We start from the raw sequence: 20364 nt of genomic DNA, 5'->3' as shown, positions 1-20364 counted from the left end.
CGAGATTAAAATCCTTTCCTGCTTTATACAAACATAGAGTGTATTATAGGGATGTAAAAAAAAAAAATATTTATGTAAAGGCTCATTTACTCCAAACCTAACTTGCAGCTGTTCTAATTTGGTCCTTCGTATATTCTCGGCTGTTTCCTATAAACCGTGTCCTTGTTGGTCTCCCTATCATTTGCTTTTGCAGCTGTTTATAGTAACAAGTGTTGTATGAATCATCGATATATTGTAGACAGATGAGATTGTACATTTTACCTTCCATTCTGTTCCCTCCACCTAGAGCTGACTAAAGAGATCTGTAGACAAATGTAGCTGATTGTTCAAATGACAGTGTGCATGGTGGGAAAAACCTTAAAGTGATATTACAGTCTTGACTTTTATTTTATTAAAAATAACAAACATGTTATATACTTATCTGCTCTGTGCAGTATTTTTGCACAGAGCAGACCTGATCCTCTTGGTCCCTCGCTGGCTCTCCTGGCTCCTCCCTCCTGTCCCCACAGCAAGCAGCCTGCTATGGAGGCACCTGAGCCAAGCCGCTGCTTTGTGTATCCATTTAGATACAGAGTCGTGGCTCGGCCCCACCCACTCTCTTCATTGGCTCACTAAGTTTGATTGACAGCAGCGGGAGTCAATGGCTCCCCGCTGCTGTCTCAGTCCATGAGAAGGTAAAGTCCCTGACAGCCAAGTCTCTTGTGCAACATGGCTGGATTAAGAAGAGGCTCAGGTAAGTATTAGGGGGGCTGTCCCACACGGAAGGTTTTTTTTATCTTAATGCATAGAAAGCATTCAACCTTCTAACTTTACAACCACTTTAAGCCTCATAGCATACAAATAAGTGTCACTCTCAGGAATCATAGGAGTTAGCAGCCTGTACAAATCAATGACAACGTGGCTGTATGCATTTACGCACATATCCGGGCGGTTACATGCATGCAGGGATGGGTGAGTAGCCCCAGACACAGACAGTTTAAGTCCAGGGCTGCTTATCTATCCCAGCAGTACAGATGTAAATGTTCAGATATGTCAGATAAGCCTTGGCATCTATCAACCTGTCATTGATTTGTACAGGATGCTACCTGCAGCTGTATGCAAACACCTGTGACTCTCAGGAGCACTAATCACGACCTTCCATAGCTGTGTGAATGAGGCCTTAAGCAGATTTTAAAGTAAAAGGCAAGGTCGGCCTAAAATGTCCAGGCCCTCTTCCCCCGTATAAATCAATAGTAGATAGTAGTTCTGCTCTATCTTAATATGTACCGGTAGAGAAGAAATTTTGATTATATACTTCTCTTACCCCTGTCTTCTACCCGCGACCCCTAATTGAGAGTGACGTTACACTCCTTCCAGCTAGATCCAGGTGTATGCAGAGCAGCCCAAATCTCATTTGAAGACATTCTTGCGTCGGCCAGGGGTGTCTTATAATGGAAATTTGGCCTACTTCATAGCACAAACTGTGTAGCTACATTGCCATTCTTTTTTTAATGGGAGCCCAAATCATTATTACAGTGGTCATCAATGCACCCACACTAGAGTACACCCAAATGTACATGGGTACATTCTATACGTTCTAGGACTATAAGTATAAAAATAAGGCGCAGGTCCCCTTCTTCATTCATTCAAGCAATAAAAGGCCAGGTCTGCTTATTTCATCAGGGTTCCAACCCCAGTAAACAGCATTGGTCCATGTTAAAATTGCAGCCTTCATGTTCCTCATTTGCGCACTTTGACTTATGCATACACCAAATATGTCCAATTTAAAAAAAAAAAAAACAGCAAAAGAATACAATCTGAGTATGGGTGGTGGTCAGAATATTCAGCCCCCTCTAAATCAGCCTTTTGTTAACCTCCATTTTACTTCTAGCAACCTCTAGAGCAGGGGTCTTCAAACTACGGCCCTCCAGCTGTTCAGGAACTACAATTCCCATCGTGCCTAGTCATGTCTGGGCATGTCAGAGTTTTACAATGCCTCATGGGATGTGTTCCACAACAGCTGGAGGGCCATAGTTTGAGGATCCCTGCTCTAGAGGAACCCTTGCGTTTAATGGATCTCTAGTTGAGAATGGCTAATCTAAATATTGTGGCCAACAACTGTTTCCCTATCAACTGTAAATCCAAATTTGTCCTTAAAAGTGATTGGTGCTTTGAAGTTACTACATATCACTGGCTGTTAGATGACTCAATTAGGTCTTGGCATGGTCAGCACTCTCTGATAAAAGGGTTAACAGCATGAAACCAGCTTCATTTAAAAGCCATCTCACCTGTCCACTGTTTGTTGCTGACAGCTGTTCTTTCTCGATTAGGAGATAAAAGCCTGTTACTTTATGGCAGTGTCAAGTTTACCAGTCAGGCACCGAAGTTCTCTGTGTGATAGTTATTTAACCCTTACATTTGCCATGATTTGCTTAACTTGTAAAGCTGGTCATTCACAGATCTTTGCTCGAATGTTCGTAGAAAAAAATATTGTCAGAACATTCTTTCTTGCCTTAATTGAGTCAACTGATTGTATTCAAAAGCCCATAAAATGTCATCCAGACCAGCTTTTGAATGCAATCCCAGGTGAATTGAAACATTTTCTTTTTTCCCAAATACCACATTCACAATTAGAAAATCTTCCATCCTGCTCCTTCGAAATTGGTTGAAAACAAACCTTGATTTCACTCGAACTAAAGTTAGAAACTCAAACAAACAGTACGAAAATGAAAATTTGCAAACAAAATTCTTCGGTTGTATTGCTAGGTTTCGGTGGACTCTGCTGACTTTGCAAATTTAAATCAGTGGAGAGGGGTGATTGAGAAATTAAGGGACACCTGGGCATTTTTTTTTCTCAGCAGGGAAATAAAGCATTCTAGGCAAGTTTTCTAGCCTGGCCAACCACATATCACGTTCGTCATTGGATAGCCAACAGCATTGTGGTGGACCCATTAAACGAGTTTGTTGCACAATCTGGCCAAACATGCCCAATTCAGGTGACTCATTTTATGGGTAGCTTTAGTATAACAGCACTTACACTGTGACAATGTCTTAATGGCGCCACCACTTCTGGTCTAATTCTGATGCTTATAAAAGGTATTATTGCAAATTAATATCAAGATAGTGGAGAAAATAAGGGACGTCCCCAGATCCCCAGAGCATTGTGGTGTATCCATTAAATGAGTTTGAGGTCCAATCTAGCCAACAAGGTTCATTTTATCATGCAAACATTGTACACCTTCATAATCTGTTCCATCAGTTGTTTCTAAAGCCCCGTACACACGTACCGATGGTCGGCTTACAAATGTTCCTCTTTTCTCCCCGGGATGTCGGTGTCTGCTGAAAAGTGCAAAGACAGCACAAGGACAGCACAAGAATTTTGTCCGCCGACTGCAGAAGTGATGTCATGTAATGGTTAACTTTCCCTGTGTTTTCTATTTTCTGAGCATGCCCAGTCTTGCAAATCTGCGGTCTGTCGGCCGAATTGTGTACTGACAGGCGAACAATCGTCCGTTCTGGTGTCGGCATACAAAAATTTTCATGTTTGCAAGAAAGACTTTTGTCCGCGGATTGTGCGCAGACATCTGTCGGAGGCACCATACTAACACGCGTACAATCGGCAGATCCTTCGTCCACCGACGTTTGTATGCCGACGATCGGTACGTGTGTACGGGCCTTTACATTCTCCCTTGTTTCACAAAATGTGCAGCTTAGTTGGTAGGGGAATTAAAATTTTGACTTTTTGTTGAAAGTCGGTAACTTATACAGAGATCAGTGACTGTCACAGGAAGAGAAAAGTGCCTTTGATGTTTATACTGTGATTTACAACCTGGCTATACTTCCCATGTTCTGTACAAGAAAAAAGATGGTGGCTCCAAAAGGTGGAATAACAAGAGCTTCAGGAAACAGACTTGGGCAAAAATTTTGTTCGCTAAATTTGCCCCAGTTGAAAAAGTTTTGAAAGTATAAATTGGAAAGGAAAAGGATATTTTAAAAATGATATTTAATCCTTCAGAATTGCACCTTTAATTGGTATTGGTCAAACACAAAGTTGGATTAAATGGTGTGGTATTTTTGTTTTTTTGTTTTCTTTTATACATTTGTTCTGATTTTTGCTTTGGGCAGACAGGGGAACTCCAGCTCTTCTCCATCTTGCTCACAGGTAGAGAAATCTGTGCCATTTTCTGTAATCTGATCCGTTTGAACCGCTACAGTGTGCAGGAGGGAGCTGGAAACAGTTGTGCATGAGATACATCACGCACCTGTCTGACCTTCCTAAAGCCACATCTGCCAGTCCAACTATATGCAAGCAGATATCTGTGGTTTTGAAAAATTGGCAGTAGTACACAAGATTTCTATCAACAGACTGAATAGGAACCTGTTTACGAGGGATTAGGAGATATGGCACCAGCACACCAAGGACCTCCAAAATGGCTTTTATCTTTATTAAAATGATCTCTTCACAGTAGTCACATGCCTGAAGAAGAGGTACTGCGTGGACCCAAAATGTCACCACTTTACGTTGTGAGGTGATTATCTTAGTAAACTGCTTGGACGCCATTTTGGAGATCCTTGGTGGGCTTGCGACATATCTCTTATTCTGAATTCCAGTCTCCAAATGGTGTTTGTGTAGCATCCATTTACCTTGCAGCCATTTCCAAGAACGTGTGTGTTGGAAATATTTCTCTGGACCTATATACAAGGGAAACATTCGAGGTTGGCCAGTTTATGTACCATATGATACCCAAATACCCCTAGAAATGCTTAAATCTTTCTCATTGCTAATCAGAATGATACTGTTTTTAGCCTGTCTTATTGCCTATTCACACATTTGCATGCATTCAGATGAGTTGCGTTAAGACGTCCCATTCATTTTAAATAGGATAGCAAAAGGTAGGATATCCAGTGCGCTAAACCCATCAGTCCCAATAACTGGATAAATAAAAACAACAACAAACAGTCACGCAGAGGGAGAGTCCATTGTGCTAGCTTAGTGGCAGCCACTGTAGAGGAGCTAGAAGTAACTCGGCAGGGAAGACAAGAAGAGAGGCAGCGCCATCTAAGAGTAGCAGTATGAGACTTTAATAGCTATAAAAAGCGAACAACTCACAAGATGATGGTATGTAAGCGCTCGTCAAAAGAATGAGTCCCCGCTGTGTACGACTGGATGGTCGGTGATCCTAGTCAGGGAGGCCGGATGGAGCCTTCGGCTGTGTGGGTGGATAGCAACACTTCCTGGAGCGAGTCTGAGGATCCTGGGGGAGCCGAATGTCCCGGGTGTCACATGTTCGGAACATGCGTGCTCCTTCAGGCCATCAAGAAGGAGCGCATATGCTTTGAATCCGTGCCATGCCTAGCACTTGTGACACCCAGGATGTCGGCTTCCCCCAGGATCCTCAGAGAAACTCCGGGAAATTTTGCTATCCACCCACACAGCCGAAGGCTTCATCCGGCCTCCCTGACTAGGATCACCAACCATCCGGTCGTACACAGCGGGGACTCTTATTCTTTTGACAAGAGCTTACATACCATCATCTTGTGAGTTGTTTACTTATTATGGCTATTAAAGTCTCGTACACACGTACCGATTGTCGGCCGTAAATATTCGGCCAACGACCTATCGGCCGATTGTAGGCTTGTTAGTATGATGCTTCCGACAGCCGACAGCGCATTTTCGTCCGAACAGAATCTGTCGTGTAGGCTTTAAAATTTTTGTTGGCCAACACCAGAACAGCCGATTGTTCGCCAGTCAGTACAGATTTCGGCCGACAGACAGCAGATTAGCAAGACTGGGCATGCTCAGAAAAGAAAAAAGACAAGGAAAGTTAACCATCACATGACATCACTTCTGCAGTCGGCTGTTGTTGGCCGACAAAATTCGTGTGCAGTCTTTTGCAGTTTTCAACAGACACGCCAGCCCTGGACAAAAGACGGCCGATCGTTCGGCCGACGATCGGTACGTGTGTGCGAGGCATTAGATGGTGCTGCCTCTCTTCTTGCATTCATTTTGAATAAGCTCCCACCAAGCCTCAATGCACAAAAAAGCACCTGCACTGTTTTAATTACACAGCATGTGTACATTGTGGTGTGCTATGTTTTCTCTGACAGTATATGTGTGTTGATGTACCATTCAAAATAAATCGCTACGCTCATATACCCACATAAATTTGTGTTGCAGCAACAAGTGTTATTCTGCTCCTAGGGGTACAGGTTATGTACCCAACATGACTTTTCCTTAATGAAAATCACATTCATAGTTCGAATTGCGTTAGTTTGAGAAAATGTTTTCATCTTGCTCCTCCAAATTTTCTATGGTTAAATACGATCGTCCTATTGACCCCACTAGAATTGAAAACTGAATTAATGTTCTAAAATTTTTTGAAGGAAGGCCATCTTAAAGCCTCATTCACACAGCATTGAGGGCACATATAGTTTGATCAGACTTGTGCTTATGTGGCTGGGAGATGCCCAGGTGTGACAGTTTGCTGCTCATCCATCCCTGTACATCTAAACGCTCAAATGTGCAGTGACACGCTTAAAGCTACTGCCTGTCATAGATTTTATAGGTGGCTGTACATAGACACCTTTTATTCCCTGGTGCCCACCTTTCGAATAAGCATACTTCACGCTTTGTGCTCTCTTTGCGCCTATGTGAATGAGGCCTAATTAGTTAAGAAAACGTGTGCTGGAACATTTATCGAGGTTAAAACTTTCGATTTAAAGTAGGCTGATGCATGAAATCAATTACTATTGCCAATATTTGAAATTATTATTATTATACAGGATTTATATAGCGCCAACAGTTTGCGCAGTGCTTTACAATATGAGGGAAGACAATACAGTTACAATACAATTCAATACAGGAGGAACTAGAGGGCCCTGCTCGTTAGGGCTTACAATCTAGAACAAATTGCTTCTTCTTTAAATATATTCTTTAATTGCTAGAATAAACATCAGATTGTTAAAGTATTTTGACTAGTGTTTGCAGTCTTCAAAAGTCCAAACGCGACCCCTTACAGAGTGACCCTACTTAAACTGGACCTGTTTTTTTTTTTTGTAGGTCTGACATGCATGGTGTTTCTGTACAGACACTCTGCATGTCTTTAGGAACCTTATGGGGCTGCCTTAGAAATAGGCCCTCAGGGCTTTTGGTTGGTTGAGGCGGGGGTTACTGCTGAGTGTCAGGATCATGTGATCCACCAGGGTGATTTTTCCTTGTTTATCCTAAGACCATGTGGAGGTGGGCGGATGCACACACTCACCAGGGGGACAGACGGACAGGAGCGTCCCTCTCCACAAGCCACATTGTGAATAACACACATTGACTGAGCTCTCTAAATGGGCAAGGGGGGAGACTAATTCACTGTGCCTGTAGGCTTGATAAAAGAGGCAGCTGTTGGGAAAGGCTTGCTCAGTTGCATGTTAGATGGCATTCGACTATGGACGGATTAGCTGAAAACGCTGGATATATGCTGCTGAGCAACCGGAGGGCTTGAAACCTACCAAGTTTTCACTGATATAAGGTAACCCTGAGATTGTCTTTTTCTATTAGCAGTGAATGAATGCGTGAATGAATGAATGACTTAACGAGCGTATTGTACTTGTGTATCAAGCCAAGGATTCTCTCCACCGTCTTTCCAAACAATTGCTGCCCTATAGATCTATTCTCTGCGATAAGTTGGCTGCATTTGCGAGGAAAGGGATGAAACAAAGTACTTTTTTTTTTCCTTTTTTTTTTTTCCCCCTGCAGCTTAGAGTAGTGTTTCTACATCAGCCATGTTTTCCATAAAATTATACACAGTGCATTAGCTGAAAGCGCAGGGAGGCTCGCAGCTGCCTGGACACAGGGGCCTTTGCAGCAAAAATGATATTCTGTTTTAAAGTCCTTGATTTTGAAGCCTCTTGTTCCGTTGCAGCCGTGAGGATTGGCCCTGCTGCTAAAGACCATGTAGCGATTATTTGTTGTTGCATGCATGCTCTTTTTTTGTGCTGTTTGAATGAGGCAGCCTCTCAGCTGGAGAAAATGGAGAGGTATAAAGGAATGGAAAGGGTGTCCCTTTTGTGTTGAGATCTTATTGTGCCGTCTTCTTCTTTCTTTTTTATTTAATTCCCCACCGTTTCTCAGCAGCCTTTTCGGTTAACCAAGCATCTCCTGCAGAAACAGGTTCATTGGTTTCAGCCGTCCCTGTATTGCCTTTGCTTTCCTGGGTGAAAACGGCCTTTCTTTCTTTAAAAGATTCAGAATCTCCCAACTGGAAAGAGTTTCTGCCATTTGTATGCTTGTTTTGTTGCTTGTGTGTTTAGCTGAAGGTGGGGGTCGGATTTAACCCTTTTCGCATGAAATGTTCATTGCACACACAAGCTTGACAGCCTAGTGAGGAAGTCTACTTAGTGGGGAGGGCTTTTAACTCCATGTTGACTTGCATGCTTTGAGAATGGATTTCTCTTCTTTTTTTTTTTTTTTTTTCTAAAGCCTTTGATGCCAGGGCTAAATCCTGGGGATTTTATTTATCGTCCTTTGTCGGTTTCTAACATGGTGCGTTTTCCCAGGAATTTGCTCTATTGTTGGGTTTGAATGGAATAGATCTAGGATGGAATAATTTTGGAAGAAGTGCCTATAACCTAATGTATCAACAGACAGGCCTTTCTATGTGTATTGCAATGACATGGTTGCTCAAGAGCAGCCATAGATTTTGTCTGCAACTAAAGATCTTTCCACCCCTCAAAGCCTTCTTCTATCCGCGTTCTTTGCCTTACCAGTTGTCCTCAACTCATTCTGTTACATGCATCATACAGTGTTGAAGGATCCTTCACTTTTCCTATGCAAAATACAAAAAACAGTATTTGAAGATCTATAGCAGAGAATTGTGTTTGCTACATATTGTACACTATGCAATTAATGTTTACATCACTTTTGTATGATGCTCAACTTTATTTGATATTGCATACCCATTATTTGCATGTATTTGTGTTTCAAAAGCAGGGTTTTAGTATGCAATTTAGTTTATTATACTTGTATATTAAAACTGCCCATTCATCATGTGGACTGGTTACTTATTGATTTTTGTTTGCTGTGGAACAGTTGTCAGTCAGGCAATGCTAATATGAAAAGCTGAACATTAGAGGAGGGATGTGTAGATTTTACATTTGTGGAATTTTAATGGCCTTGGGTTTGTTATTGCAACTGGTCAAAAACATCATAATTTTATTGACTTCTAGGATTTGTCATGGGCCAAAGATCTGTCAAGCTAGGCCTAGCACTCATGGTTGTACATATCCATTATAAGTCACCATAGGAAAATCGCCTTTTGTGGTTCCTTAGACTCCTCCATTAGACCTATGCCATTTTATAACAGTAATTAGCACTGCAGCAAACTAATTGATTAAATAATGTGTAAAGGGGCCTTGATTGTATTCAAGTTCATTTTAAACAAATATACTGCCCACACGGTATTGTTTCCTGGATAAATCTGGAAGCAGACAGATTTGCATAGTTTACAATGGCTAGAGTAACATCCTTGCTAGCAGCGGAAATTATTCCTGGAGTCAGTTGCTATCTAAGATCCTGTCATACAATGGCCTTGTCTCAGTTTATATGGCTATTATGTGACTGCTTCCGTTTGGCCTATGTTCTTTTGCGGGTTTGGCTTAGTGCTTTGAGTTTAGATCCTAAAGATTTTGTCATTGTATGTTGCCAAATGTTGTAGCCCTTTGGCTACATAAAGATTGGATCAAGTTGCAACATTTACAATGCATAGGTATTTTTTAAACAGGCTGGTTGTTACTTTAGACTTTGGGCTTATGCACACTTGAGCTACTTTTACAGGTGTTTGAGCTTTTTTATTATTTGACTCTTAAAGTGGTTGCAAACCTTTTGTTTTCTTAAAAATACCAAACATGTCTATACGTACCTGCTCAGTGCAATCATTTTGCACAGAGCAGCCCCTGTCCCCTTCTTCTGGGGTGCCCCGCAAGTGCTCCAGGTCCCTCCTCTTCATCGGGTGCCCCCACATAAAATTGCTTTCTATGGGGGCACCCGTGTGGGCTTGCTCCCAAGTCCTGCTGCTGTGTCCATTGACACAGACCGCAGGACTCGGCCCTGCCCCCCACTCCTGTGTCACTGGATTTGATTGACAGCAGCTGAAGCCAATGGCTCCTGCTGCTATCAATCTATCCAATGAGGAGAGAGGCAGGGGCTGGAGCTGTTGCGCTCGTGCACATTGCTGGATTGGATTAGGCTCAAGTAAGAAAAAGGGGGGAGCTGTAGCACAGAAGGTTTTACCTCTTAATGCATAGAATGCATTAAGGCAAAAAACCTTGAGGCTTTACTAATACTTTAACACCCTCCGTGTTAGCCTATGTGTCCATGCACTCTGTAGTTTAGGGGCAGAAAGAGACCCCAACTAAAGTCGTATTTTGGGAGAAGAGTTTTTGAGCATAAAAACTGCACCTAAACGTGTATAAACCTTATGTTAATGCTAGGCACATTTATGCATATTTGCAAGTTCGCACATTAAAATAATCGAATGGCCAGAATAAATTAACATTTTGGCCGTTAGAATGCATTAACGCCAGAGGTATGTACGCACAAGCAAAATGCGACTTTCTACTGCGTTTTACTGCTGCAAAACTGTAAGAGAAAAGATATCATGTGGCCTTAAAGTGATTGTAAAGTCTAATTTTTTTCCATTAAAATAACAAACATGTTATATTTACCTGCTCTGTGCAGTGGATTTGCACAGGGGAGCCCAGATCCTCCTCTTCTTGGGTCCCTGGCTGGAGCTCCTTGCTCCTCCATCCTGTTGAGTGCCCCCACAGCAAGCAGCTTGCTATGGGGGCACCCAAGCCGAGCTGCAGATCCATGTATCCAATCAGCCCCCTCTGCTGCTGTGTCTCAGCCAGTCAGGAGAGAAAGTCCCAGACGGCTGAGGCACTCGTGGACATCGCTGGATAGAGATGGAGCTCAGGTAAGTATGAGGGGGGAGCTCGGGTGGGGGCTGCTGCACACAGGAGGGTTTTTATCCTAATGCATACAATACATTAAGATAAAAAAATAAAACTTCTGACTATACATCCCATCTAAAGCTGAATTTCAGGCAGATATAAAAGACCAAACTGATGCAGCTATGTACTTATTAATACATATTCAAATCTATGTAAGAATAAGTAACTGAACTTTCTTGGTATTAGCCTGTCCAATATAGCAGCATTCAGACTAGGAGGGGAAGGAGCAGGACATAAAGTCTATAAGGTTTTCTGCTTGCAGATATGCTGCCAAAACACTCTAAAAGGAAGAAAGAGCAGAGGGGTGACATCAATCTGCTGCCATTCCTTCACTGTCCATTCAGAAGGTTGAGGATAGAGAGAAGGCACCACTGTATTCCTTAATCCTGAGCTCTAGGCATATTTAGAAGTCCCAATTGAATCCAGATCTACAGTATTAAGTGTATATTTTAAATGTAAGCATTGTAAATATCTGGAAGCCAATCAGCTGTTCTGCAGTGCAAAGAGCATGCCAACAGCAGGAGAGAGCAAAATTAAAGTCTTCTGCTTCTCCTTTCAATGTCCAGTCACAGGTTGGGGGACAGATAAGACCTGTAAGTGTTACTGAAGTTTTACCTTGCTGTAGCTGTAAAGGGGCCGTATAAACTTCAAAACTCTATGGACAACATACAAAATCTTTGACAGGTAAAACAACGCCCATATCCGTATTTCACCTGTGTGTTTAGATGTTTGCCTGAAGTTTGGTTTACTATGGCAGGTATCGGCTATCTGTATCCAAGCTATTATGCCTCTCTAAAATTCAACCAACGTCAGTGGAACACGATGGCATCTCTCTATGCAGTCATATGGCTTGCCTTTGATCAGGAAATTCACATTGGTAGAACCTGTCAGGTTTGCTTGTGACACCAAAAATGATGAACCAGATCTTTGATAAGTCAGTCTGCTTGCTTCCAAGCTTAAGTTTGGTCAAGCAGCTCAATGTTGTACACTAAAGGTGCCCATGCAGTCGATGTTATAGGGAAGCTATGGAGAAAACTGGATTTTTGTAAGAACTTACCATAAAAGCCTTTTCTCTTGAGTCCATTGACAGACGCAGCTCTCATACTTCTTATCCATCGGTTTTTACCAAGGCCCTGGCCCCAGTGTTGGCCTTGTTACGTCGGAGAGGGAGGTAACGTAGTGGGGTCTTTGTATATGCCCACAAAGACCCCAGTACGTTACTTCCCTCTCTGACGTAACAAGGCCAACACTGGGGCCAGGACCTTGGTAAAAACTGATTCATAAGAAGTATAAGAGCTGCGTCTGTCAATGGACGATAGAGAAATTAACGTTTTTGACATTTTGGTGCCCGTATCGTGGAAAGGGTCTTCCATGAACAATCATTTTACTCGCCTTTGACTAGATATTACCTAAATGTCAACTGGCCTGGTATGAATTTTCAAATCTACATCTTGAAAAATGTTCTATTTATGTGCGGATTGAATGATCTTTAACAGAATACGCACATTCATGGACTTAGCCATTCAAATTTATACCAGAAAACATTTATACGTGTATTGTAGTTTGACAACTTTCTGTTTTCCTTGATTCCCCTGTATTGTCAGGTGCAATTGTGACAACACTCAGTGAATAGATAACTGATTCTACTGAAAGTTTTAAAGTTGGTTGCACACCATAAAAACATGGGCTACTAGATTTGGTATTTAGTGCTGCAGTCATAAGATGACCTTATTTTCACCAAATCAGAAAAAAAAAATCCCCAGAACACCATGTTTGATTCGGGAATACACACTTTATGAAATCATTCTGAACGTTACAAAGAACCAATGTTTTGGGGCTACAAAGGCCCCCTTTAATCAAGGTGTCAACCTGAGTGACCACAAAATGCTAGTTTTTGTAGTGTCAAACATGATTCAATGAAGTGTCTATTCTTGAGACAAGGATGGTGTGCTGGTGATTAAATGTTTTAGTCAGCAGATCTCTCTCTGATGTCTGGGGGGTACTTTTAGTCGAGCCTTACACACCCTGGTAACCACAAACAACAGATACTAACTCATTAGAGTAGGAGGCACTTGCCCTTGTCATCAAGGACATGCAAGATTTAGCATCACTCATCATACCTTGCCAAGATTTTCTAGTATGCAGAAAGATCTGTCTCTGATGAGTGATCCTTCTTTTTTGCTTCTTTGCGGCCTGACAATTCATCCTTTTTCTGGAAGTTCTGGTGTGAACTGCCCATGAATTGCTTCAGTTTATTAGGTATATCACATTAGAGGAATCAAAATTGATGGGTTAGGACAATGGGCAGCTAACTATCTTACCTGTTGTTCCTATGGTAATATATCCCTCTCCATGGCTAGCCCTCGCTTCTGGTTGCTATCTGTTGTTTTTTTCCATCCAGAGTAACATCCATATGGATGGTCTGAGTAGGTGCTAACCACTGTTATCTATGGAACAGTGGGGAAGATTTCAACAACATTTGTATAATATTGATATCTAAATTGAAATCAAGAGCCAGTTGCCAGAGGTAGCCCACACACAGGTCAAAAATGGCTAGAGAAGATGTTAACTAGCATAATCAGAGTTACTATTAAACACTTTGCCTGCTTCATTCAAGGCAGTCTGATCTGCAGCAGATTTAGCCATTCATGGTGATGGCCAAGAATAATGGAGATGGACGATTGGCACAAGTGCTAAATGCCATGCAGGCAACAAAATCACACAAAGGCAGTCATAAGAGAGCTATTTACCTAATTTGCTTAGTAATACAGTCTTTGTAATCACATCATTTATCTTAAGCCGGGTACACATGGGCTAAATGTGGGGAGCCAATTGCCGGTTCAAAAGAAAACAGCCGTCATTTGGCCCGTGTGTATGTCGGTCCGTTTGGCCGGCTTCTGTCGGACATGCATGCTGGAAAACCTGCAGCCGACCAACTCCAGATCAGCATTCTCAGCCAATGGCAGAGAGCACTGATCAGAGTGTTCTGGCGGGGGGGGGGGGCGTTTTAGTACCCAAATAGATAACTGTTGGCTGTGAAGCTTGGGAGTGACCTATTCTACGTAGTTATTGGTGAAGAATGTCCTGCCATTACATAGTTGGTATGACTGAAAAAAGACACCAGTCCATCCATTGGCATAATTAAAATGTAAGTCAAGGACTAATTGCATATAGGTTTCCTAATCTGTTCTCAATAGTTAACAGAATTTGTAAGATTTATTAAATCCGGGTCACAGCAAAGTGCACCAGACCTGACAGAGGAAAATATAGACCTTCATCTTCTTATATCAGTCTTTTCCCTCCAGGTTACCATGGAATTTTAGAGTTCTTCTAGATATTGCTAGAGGTTCCTCAAAAAGTAAACTGTATTAGACTGAATTGCCACCTCATAGTGCAAGCCGAATACTGGTAGCAGAGTCAGCGACGTTAGACTAGTGCAGGGTTTCTTAACCAGGGATCCATGGAATCCTAGGGTTCTGCCAGAGGTTCCTCAAGAAATTAGCAATTTCAGCCTTGCAGATAAGTTCCCACTGACACCATTGATCTTTTTAGCTATCTGTAAGGGGGTAATTCTTCCCAATGACCACAAGTGTAAGGAGCATTCTTCCCACTGACCATACCACCAATGTATTATAACTTGTAGATAAAGTTAATTTTTGCTAGTGTTCCCTGAGGCTGGAAAGTTTTTTTAACCTCTTTACCTCCGCTCACATTGCTGCTACTGCAGCAATGTGGCTCGTTATCGTCCAGCGACGTAGACCTACCGGAGGCTCGCTCCCGCTGTTTTCAGTCACAGCGGGAGTCGGGCCAGGGGAGGAGCGGCGGCTGTTGCCGCCGCTCTTCCCCGATCGTCGGGGAATCTAGTTTGGAGATCCGCCCGCCTGTGTAAACAGAGCGGGCGGATCTCCTCAGTGACAAGGAGTGACAGATTGCAGTGTTCAGCATAGCTGAACACTGCGATCTGTCCCTGTGTCACTCAGTCACCTCCCCCACCACACGTTAGTAAGCACCAGGCATACATTAACCCCCCCCCTCTGCAATAAAATTAACCCCTTCCCTGCCAGTGTCATTTTTACAGTAACAGTGCATATATATAGCACTGATTACTGTAGTAATGTCACTGGTACTCCCAAAAGTGTCAAAAATGTCAGTCAAGGGTCCGATCTGTCCGCCGCAATGTCGCAGTCTCGCAAAAAAAATCGCAGATCGCCGCCATTACACGTTAAAAAAAAAAAAAAAAAATGACAGAAATCTTTCCCTTAGTAAACGCAATAACTTTTGCGCAAACCAATCAAAATACGCTTATTATGATTTTTTTTACCAAACATAGGTAGCAGAAAACAAATTGGCCAAAAATTTAAAAAAATTTAGATTTTTACATTTTTTTGGGGGGAATTTCATATAAAAATTTTTAAAAAATATTGTTATTTTTTCAAAATAAATGCTCTTTTTTTGTTAAAAATTGCATAGGTGATCAAATACCACCAAAAGAAAGCTCTGTTTGTGGGAAAAAAAATGACGTAAATTTCGTTTGGGTACAGCGTCGCACGACCGCGCAATTGTCAGTTAAAGTCGCACAGCGCCGAATCGCAAAAAGTGGCCTGGACGTAAGACAGAAAAATCCTCCGGTGGTAAAGTGGTTAAGGGTCCTTCTGTGTTTGAAGGGTTGGTAGTGTAAGGCAATGTAAGGGTACTACACCGCTAATATCAAAGGGCATTTTTTTCCCGCTGACTACCAATGTAAGGAGGGTCATATCCACTGACCACCAAGGGGGGGGTTATATCCACTAACCACCATTGTAAGTGGGGGTTATATCTACTAACCACCAAAGCAAAGAGGCCCTTCTCCACTGACCACCAATGTAAAGGAACACTACAATTTTCATTCTCTGCTTTTCTTTATTTTTTTTCACCATAGAGCAGTATGGTGTTAAAATATTATCTGTTCTGGGTGTGAAATATGATAAGTACGCCACATAATTTATTCATTTATTATTTCTTATATCCACAGTTTCAGATTACGCTAATGCACCATGACCTGTAGATATAACAGCTGTTAGTGCGGGTTCTCTGAGAACTAGAACTAAAATTTTTTTCGAGGGCTCCTCCGTGGTAGAAAGATGTAGACAATAGGATGTTCTATTCTTTCACCTGCTTTCCATGTGTATGACTGCTCGAGTTTCCTGTTGATATAAAAGCAGGTTGTAGGCACATGAAAACATGCACTTGTCAGCACAATCCTGCCTCTGCAACACGGAGCAGAATGTTGTGTCTGCTGAAACACAAATGCCCGTGTGCAAAGGGTCCTAAAGGCACAAACATTTGATGCAATCCGCACGCCTATCTTAACATAAAGGGGTTTGATTTTGAAGATCTTATCCTGTGAAACCTGCTTGGCAGGACCCTAATGCAGCTAGCCCCGGCTATGTAGGTCATGCTCTGTGAATACCCGAGAATCCATTTAACACTTTTGATGATACGTGTTTATTTACAGTATCGAACGCTGCACAGATCAGATGGTCAGCATTGCATTCACGGAGAGCCGCGTAGCTGCTTCAGGTGCTCAGTTAACTTACCCAGAATGCACCACTGCAGAATCATGTTGACATTTTGCCATGAAGCATATTGGAAAGCAGACTTAACCCAATCCACGAAGCCTTCCGCTCGTGCAATGTGACTCATTGTTTTTAAACAATGCGATTTCATGTTTGCTGTATTATTTAACAACTGTCAACACATCGCCTCTGTGCAGCACTGCGCTGAGCCTTTTAGGAAGGAAAGGAATCAAACCTTCGCACATAAATATAGGTCAGAGGAATCGGAGCATGGACCGTCATGGCAAAACGTGGCTGTTTATTTTTATTTTGGTTTTCACGTGTGAGTCACTTACGTCTGCCAATTGTTCATTATTTTCCCCAATCCGAGATAAACAGTGACTCATAAAGCTGGAGCCTTTAATTTGGTGTTCCTTAGCAGCTTTGTGGATGAGCAGTCAAATCAGGAGATTAAAGAATAAGTGGTGATAGCTATAAAACTGGAATTTTTCAGTTGCTTCTCATACCTGGGTGATTCAATGCCAGCAGGCTTAATCTTCATTTCTATAAGCACATGCCTATAGCACATGTGTCTATGGCTCCAGAAACTAAACTGGGTTAGTTTCTGGAGCCATGGACACAAGGTGGAAAGGCAGGCACACGGCGCTTTTCCACTGCATGGAACTGAACGGTTCGGCTCGCTTTTCCACTGCTGGTACCGCATGGTACGGTGTAGGAACGGTTCGGTACGGTACGGCAGCGCTTTTCCACTGCATGGAACCGAACGGTACTGCTCTCAAAAACAGTACCTACTCGATTGTGGTTCCAAGAGGTACCATACCCGGTACCATATCCCACAATCCTTTGCATGCAGTCACTACTAGCCACTGATTGGTCAGAGAATCCCACCCACCCCGTTGTTATCCCACCCACTTAACTTTAGTACTATTTTAGTGGAAAAGCAAACCATACCGTACCGTACCGAACCGTTCCAACACCGTACCATGCGGTACCAGCAGTGGAAAAGCAAACCGAGCCAAGCAGGGCCAAGCAGGGCCGAGTGGAGCCGAGCCGGTACTTGCAGTGGAAAAGTGCCTTTTGTAGTGCTTTCAGTGTGATATGGATAAAGGCATCTCTGATATCCCTTTAAGTGTGCATGTTCTGGCTCAATCCCTGTGGGCTTAGCTAGCCATTTGCATTCAAATAGGGCTTGTCAAACAACCTGTTGGATTTTTTTTTTTTGGAGGGGGGAATGGGATATGTATGTGACACCTTATGATTCTCAGACAAAAGGGAAGAACTAAGCACTACGGTGGGGTGGTACCACGAGTGCGTATGGTATGGTATTCTGTGCCACAGACATCCTATCATTAACATAAGAGAGAAGCTAGAATAGCATGGACTTTTTGGGCACCAATATTATAAAATAACACATTTTATTGATTATATAAAGAATAAAAAATACGTAATATCATGCATAGAGACACATACAAGATAAAATAGCATGGACTTTTTAGGCACCAATATTATAAAATCACAAAATGTATTGATTATACAAAGAATAAAAAACACATAATATTATTATACATAGCGGCACATACAAGATAAAAAACCCAAACATCGACCAACATCAAACCCAGACGCATGTGTCCATCCCAGGATGGATCTCATTGGGAGAACCCCTAGTGGTTGGCACTGCGAATAGTGTATTGGAAGAACGGAGGATGGGTATTAGCTCAACATGCTCCGCAAGGTGTCGCTTCTTTAAGGAACTAATCAGAACATTCCAGGTTATCCATAGTGGTGTATAACAAAGGTAAAAGGTCCTAGTGGTTTCATCTAGTCACTGTAGTGCCAGTACCCCAATAGGTTAATTAGAGAAGGATGTGTAGTGCCAATAGCTAGCTGGTAACATATATTTGAACGGTGTCCACATGGGAGATGGTGATGTGATCCGTATGAGTCACATTTGAGTGGGGGTGACAGGTATAAAGTGATAGGTGACTACCCGTACTGCTATCGGTGGATACTTTATTTTTCCTAGGACTAAGGTTATTGCCCTATAACTAGCGGGTAGCCTCTTGCAACGCTGGGGGATATGTCTGCGTTTATACCTGTCACTCCCACTCAAATGTGACCCATACAAATAATATCCCCATCCCCCATGCGGACACCGTTCAAGTATATGTTACCAGCGAGCTGTTGCTACTAGTCATTCTCTAATCTTTTAGACCTATTGGGGTACTGGCGCTACAGTGACTAGATGAAACCACTAGGACCTTTTACCTTTGTTATACACTACTAAGGATATCCTGGAATGTTCTGATTAACTCCTTGAAGAAATGACACGTCGCGAAACATGTCGAGGTAATACCCATCCTTCATTCTTCCAATACCCTATTTGCAGTGCCACCCTCTAGGGGAACTCCCCATGCGATCCACCCCGGGATGGACACATGCGTCTGGGTTTGATGTTGGTCGATGTTTGGGTTTTTCATCTTGTATGTGTCGCTATGTATGATATTGTGTTTTTTATTCTTTGTATAATCAATAATTTTATAATATTGGTGCCTAAAAAGTCCATGCTATTCTAGCTTCTACCTTATGATTCCCCATTGATCTGACAGTTCAGTACAATGCTTGGTAGAGAAAAGGCCATTTTCTTTTTGATATTGGCAATGCTCATTAATGAATGCTTTTTGGCTTGCTGGGAGATTGTGTGATCTGACAATTATTAAAAAGAGGAGCAGAAGATCCTAGCTGTGTGTACATCTATATGGTTCCAGGTTTAAGTGAAGGATTATCAGAGGCGACTGTTCACCTGTCCTGTAGGTGGCTACCCTTTTCTCTTTACTAACCACCCTTGGACAGGTAAAGAATATTAATGTATTAAACCTAAGAACAAAAATGTTATATTTTGCAGCTTACCAATTCTTAAATAGGGTGGCTGTATTAGTTGTTTTTTTTCCCCCTTTATTTTCACCTGATGATTTGGTCTGTAACACGCTTCCTGCCCTATGGTCTCTATTCTGGATGGAGGAGCAACAGAGTCATGCAATCTGTATGGCTGAATTTGCATCGCACAGAAATCACATGTGATTTGCATAGCAGTGCGGTGGGAATCACATGCAATGACTCAAATCGCATATGTGTGAACCAGCACTTTGTCAATCTGGGGAGAGGGTAGTGTTGTAAGCCTGGTACACACAGTCAGAATATCGGCTGGTTCAACAGAAACTGGCCGACATTCGGCCTGTGTGTACAGCAGCCTGTCCGACAGAAGCTGGGCGAATGGACATTTTGGAAAACCAGCATCCGATCGGCATCAGATCAGCGCTGGTAGCCAATGGTGAGCATAGCGAGCGCTGACCGGTGTGTTGTGGCCGGGAGGCAGTCCCTCTGTCAGAACACAATAGCTCAGTGGGGGGGGGGGGGAGATCGCTGTACCAACATTGGATAAGTTGGTAGAGCTCATCAGTTTTTGTTTGTTCAGCCTGCTGGGTTGGGAAAGAGAAACGGCCGCACACCACTTAATGCAGAAACCCGTGCTTTATTCCATTAAAGGAGTTGTAAAGTCAGAAGGTTTTCTATCTGAATGCATTCTATGCATTAAGATAAACGGCCTTCTGTGTGTAGCAGCCTCCCCAGCACCCCCTAAGACCTACGGCTGTCAATCAGAGTCAGTTAGCCAATCAGGAGAGAGATGGGGCAGGGCTGAATGGCAGCTCCGTGTCTGAATAGATACACGGAGCTGCAGCTCGGCTCGGTGCCCCCAAAACAAGCTGCTTGCTGTGGGGGCACTCGATAAGAGGAGGGGGCCAGGAGCAGCAATTAAGGACCCGAGAAG

The 20364-nt window shown here is 42.6% G+C and overlaps 1 protein-coding gene across 8 annotated transcripts in view; it reads left to right on the top strand.

Annotated features, from left to right (window-relative positions):
• Window positions 1–20364, top strand: part of MAGI1 (membrane associated guanylate kinase, WW and PDZ domain containing 1) — a gene marked incomplete at its 5' end in the record, with an annotated part of 797934 nt that overhangs the window by 478946 nt on the left and 298624 nt on the right. The window contains one exon of one of the 8 annotated variants that reach the window (XM_082266003.1): window positions 7237–7502. The exons of the other annotated variants lie outside the window; for them this stretch is intronic. Of the gene's footprint in view, window positions 1–7236; window positions 7503–20364 lie in introns of those variants that run through there. 8 annotated transcript variants of the gene reach the window in all.

Source organism: Pelophylax lessonae (genome assembly GCF_965119305.1).
Source record: "Pelophylax lessonae genome assembly, chromosome: 8".
NCBI classification, from domain to species: domain Eukaryota; kingdom Metazoa; phylum Chordata; class Amphibia; order Anura; family Ranidae; genus Pelophylax; species Pelophylax lessonae.
Note: the sequence above shows the minus strand (reverse complement) of the source record. Positions and strands in the feature narration are given on the sequence as shown.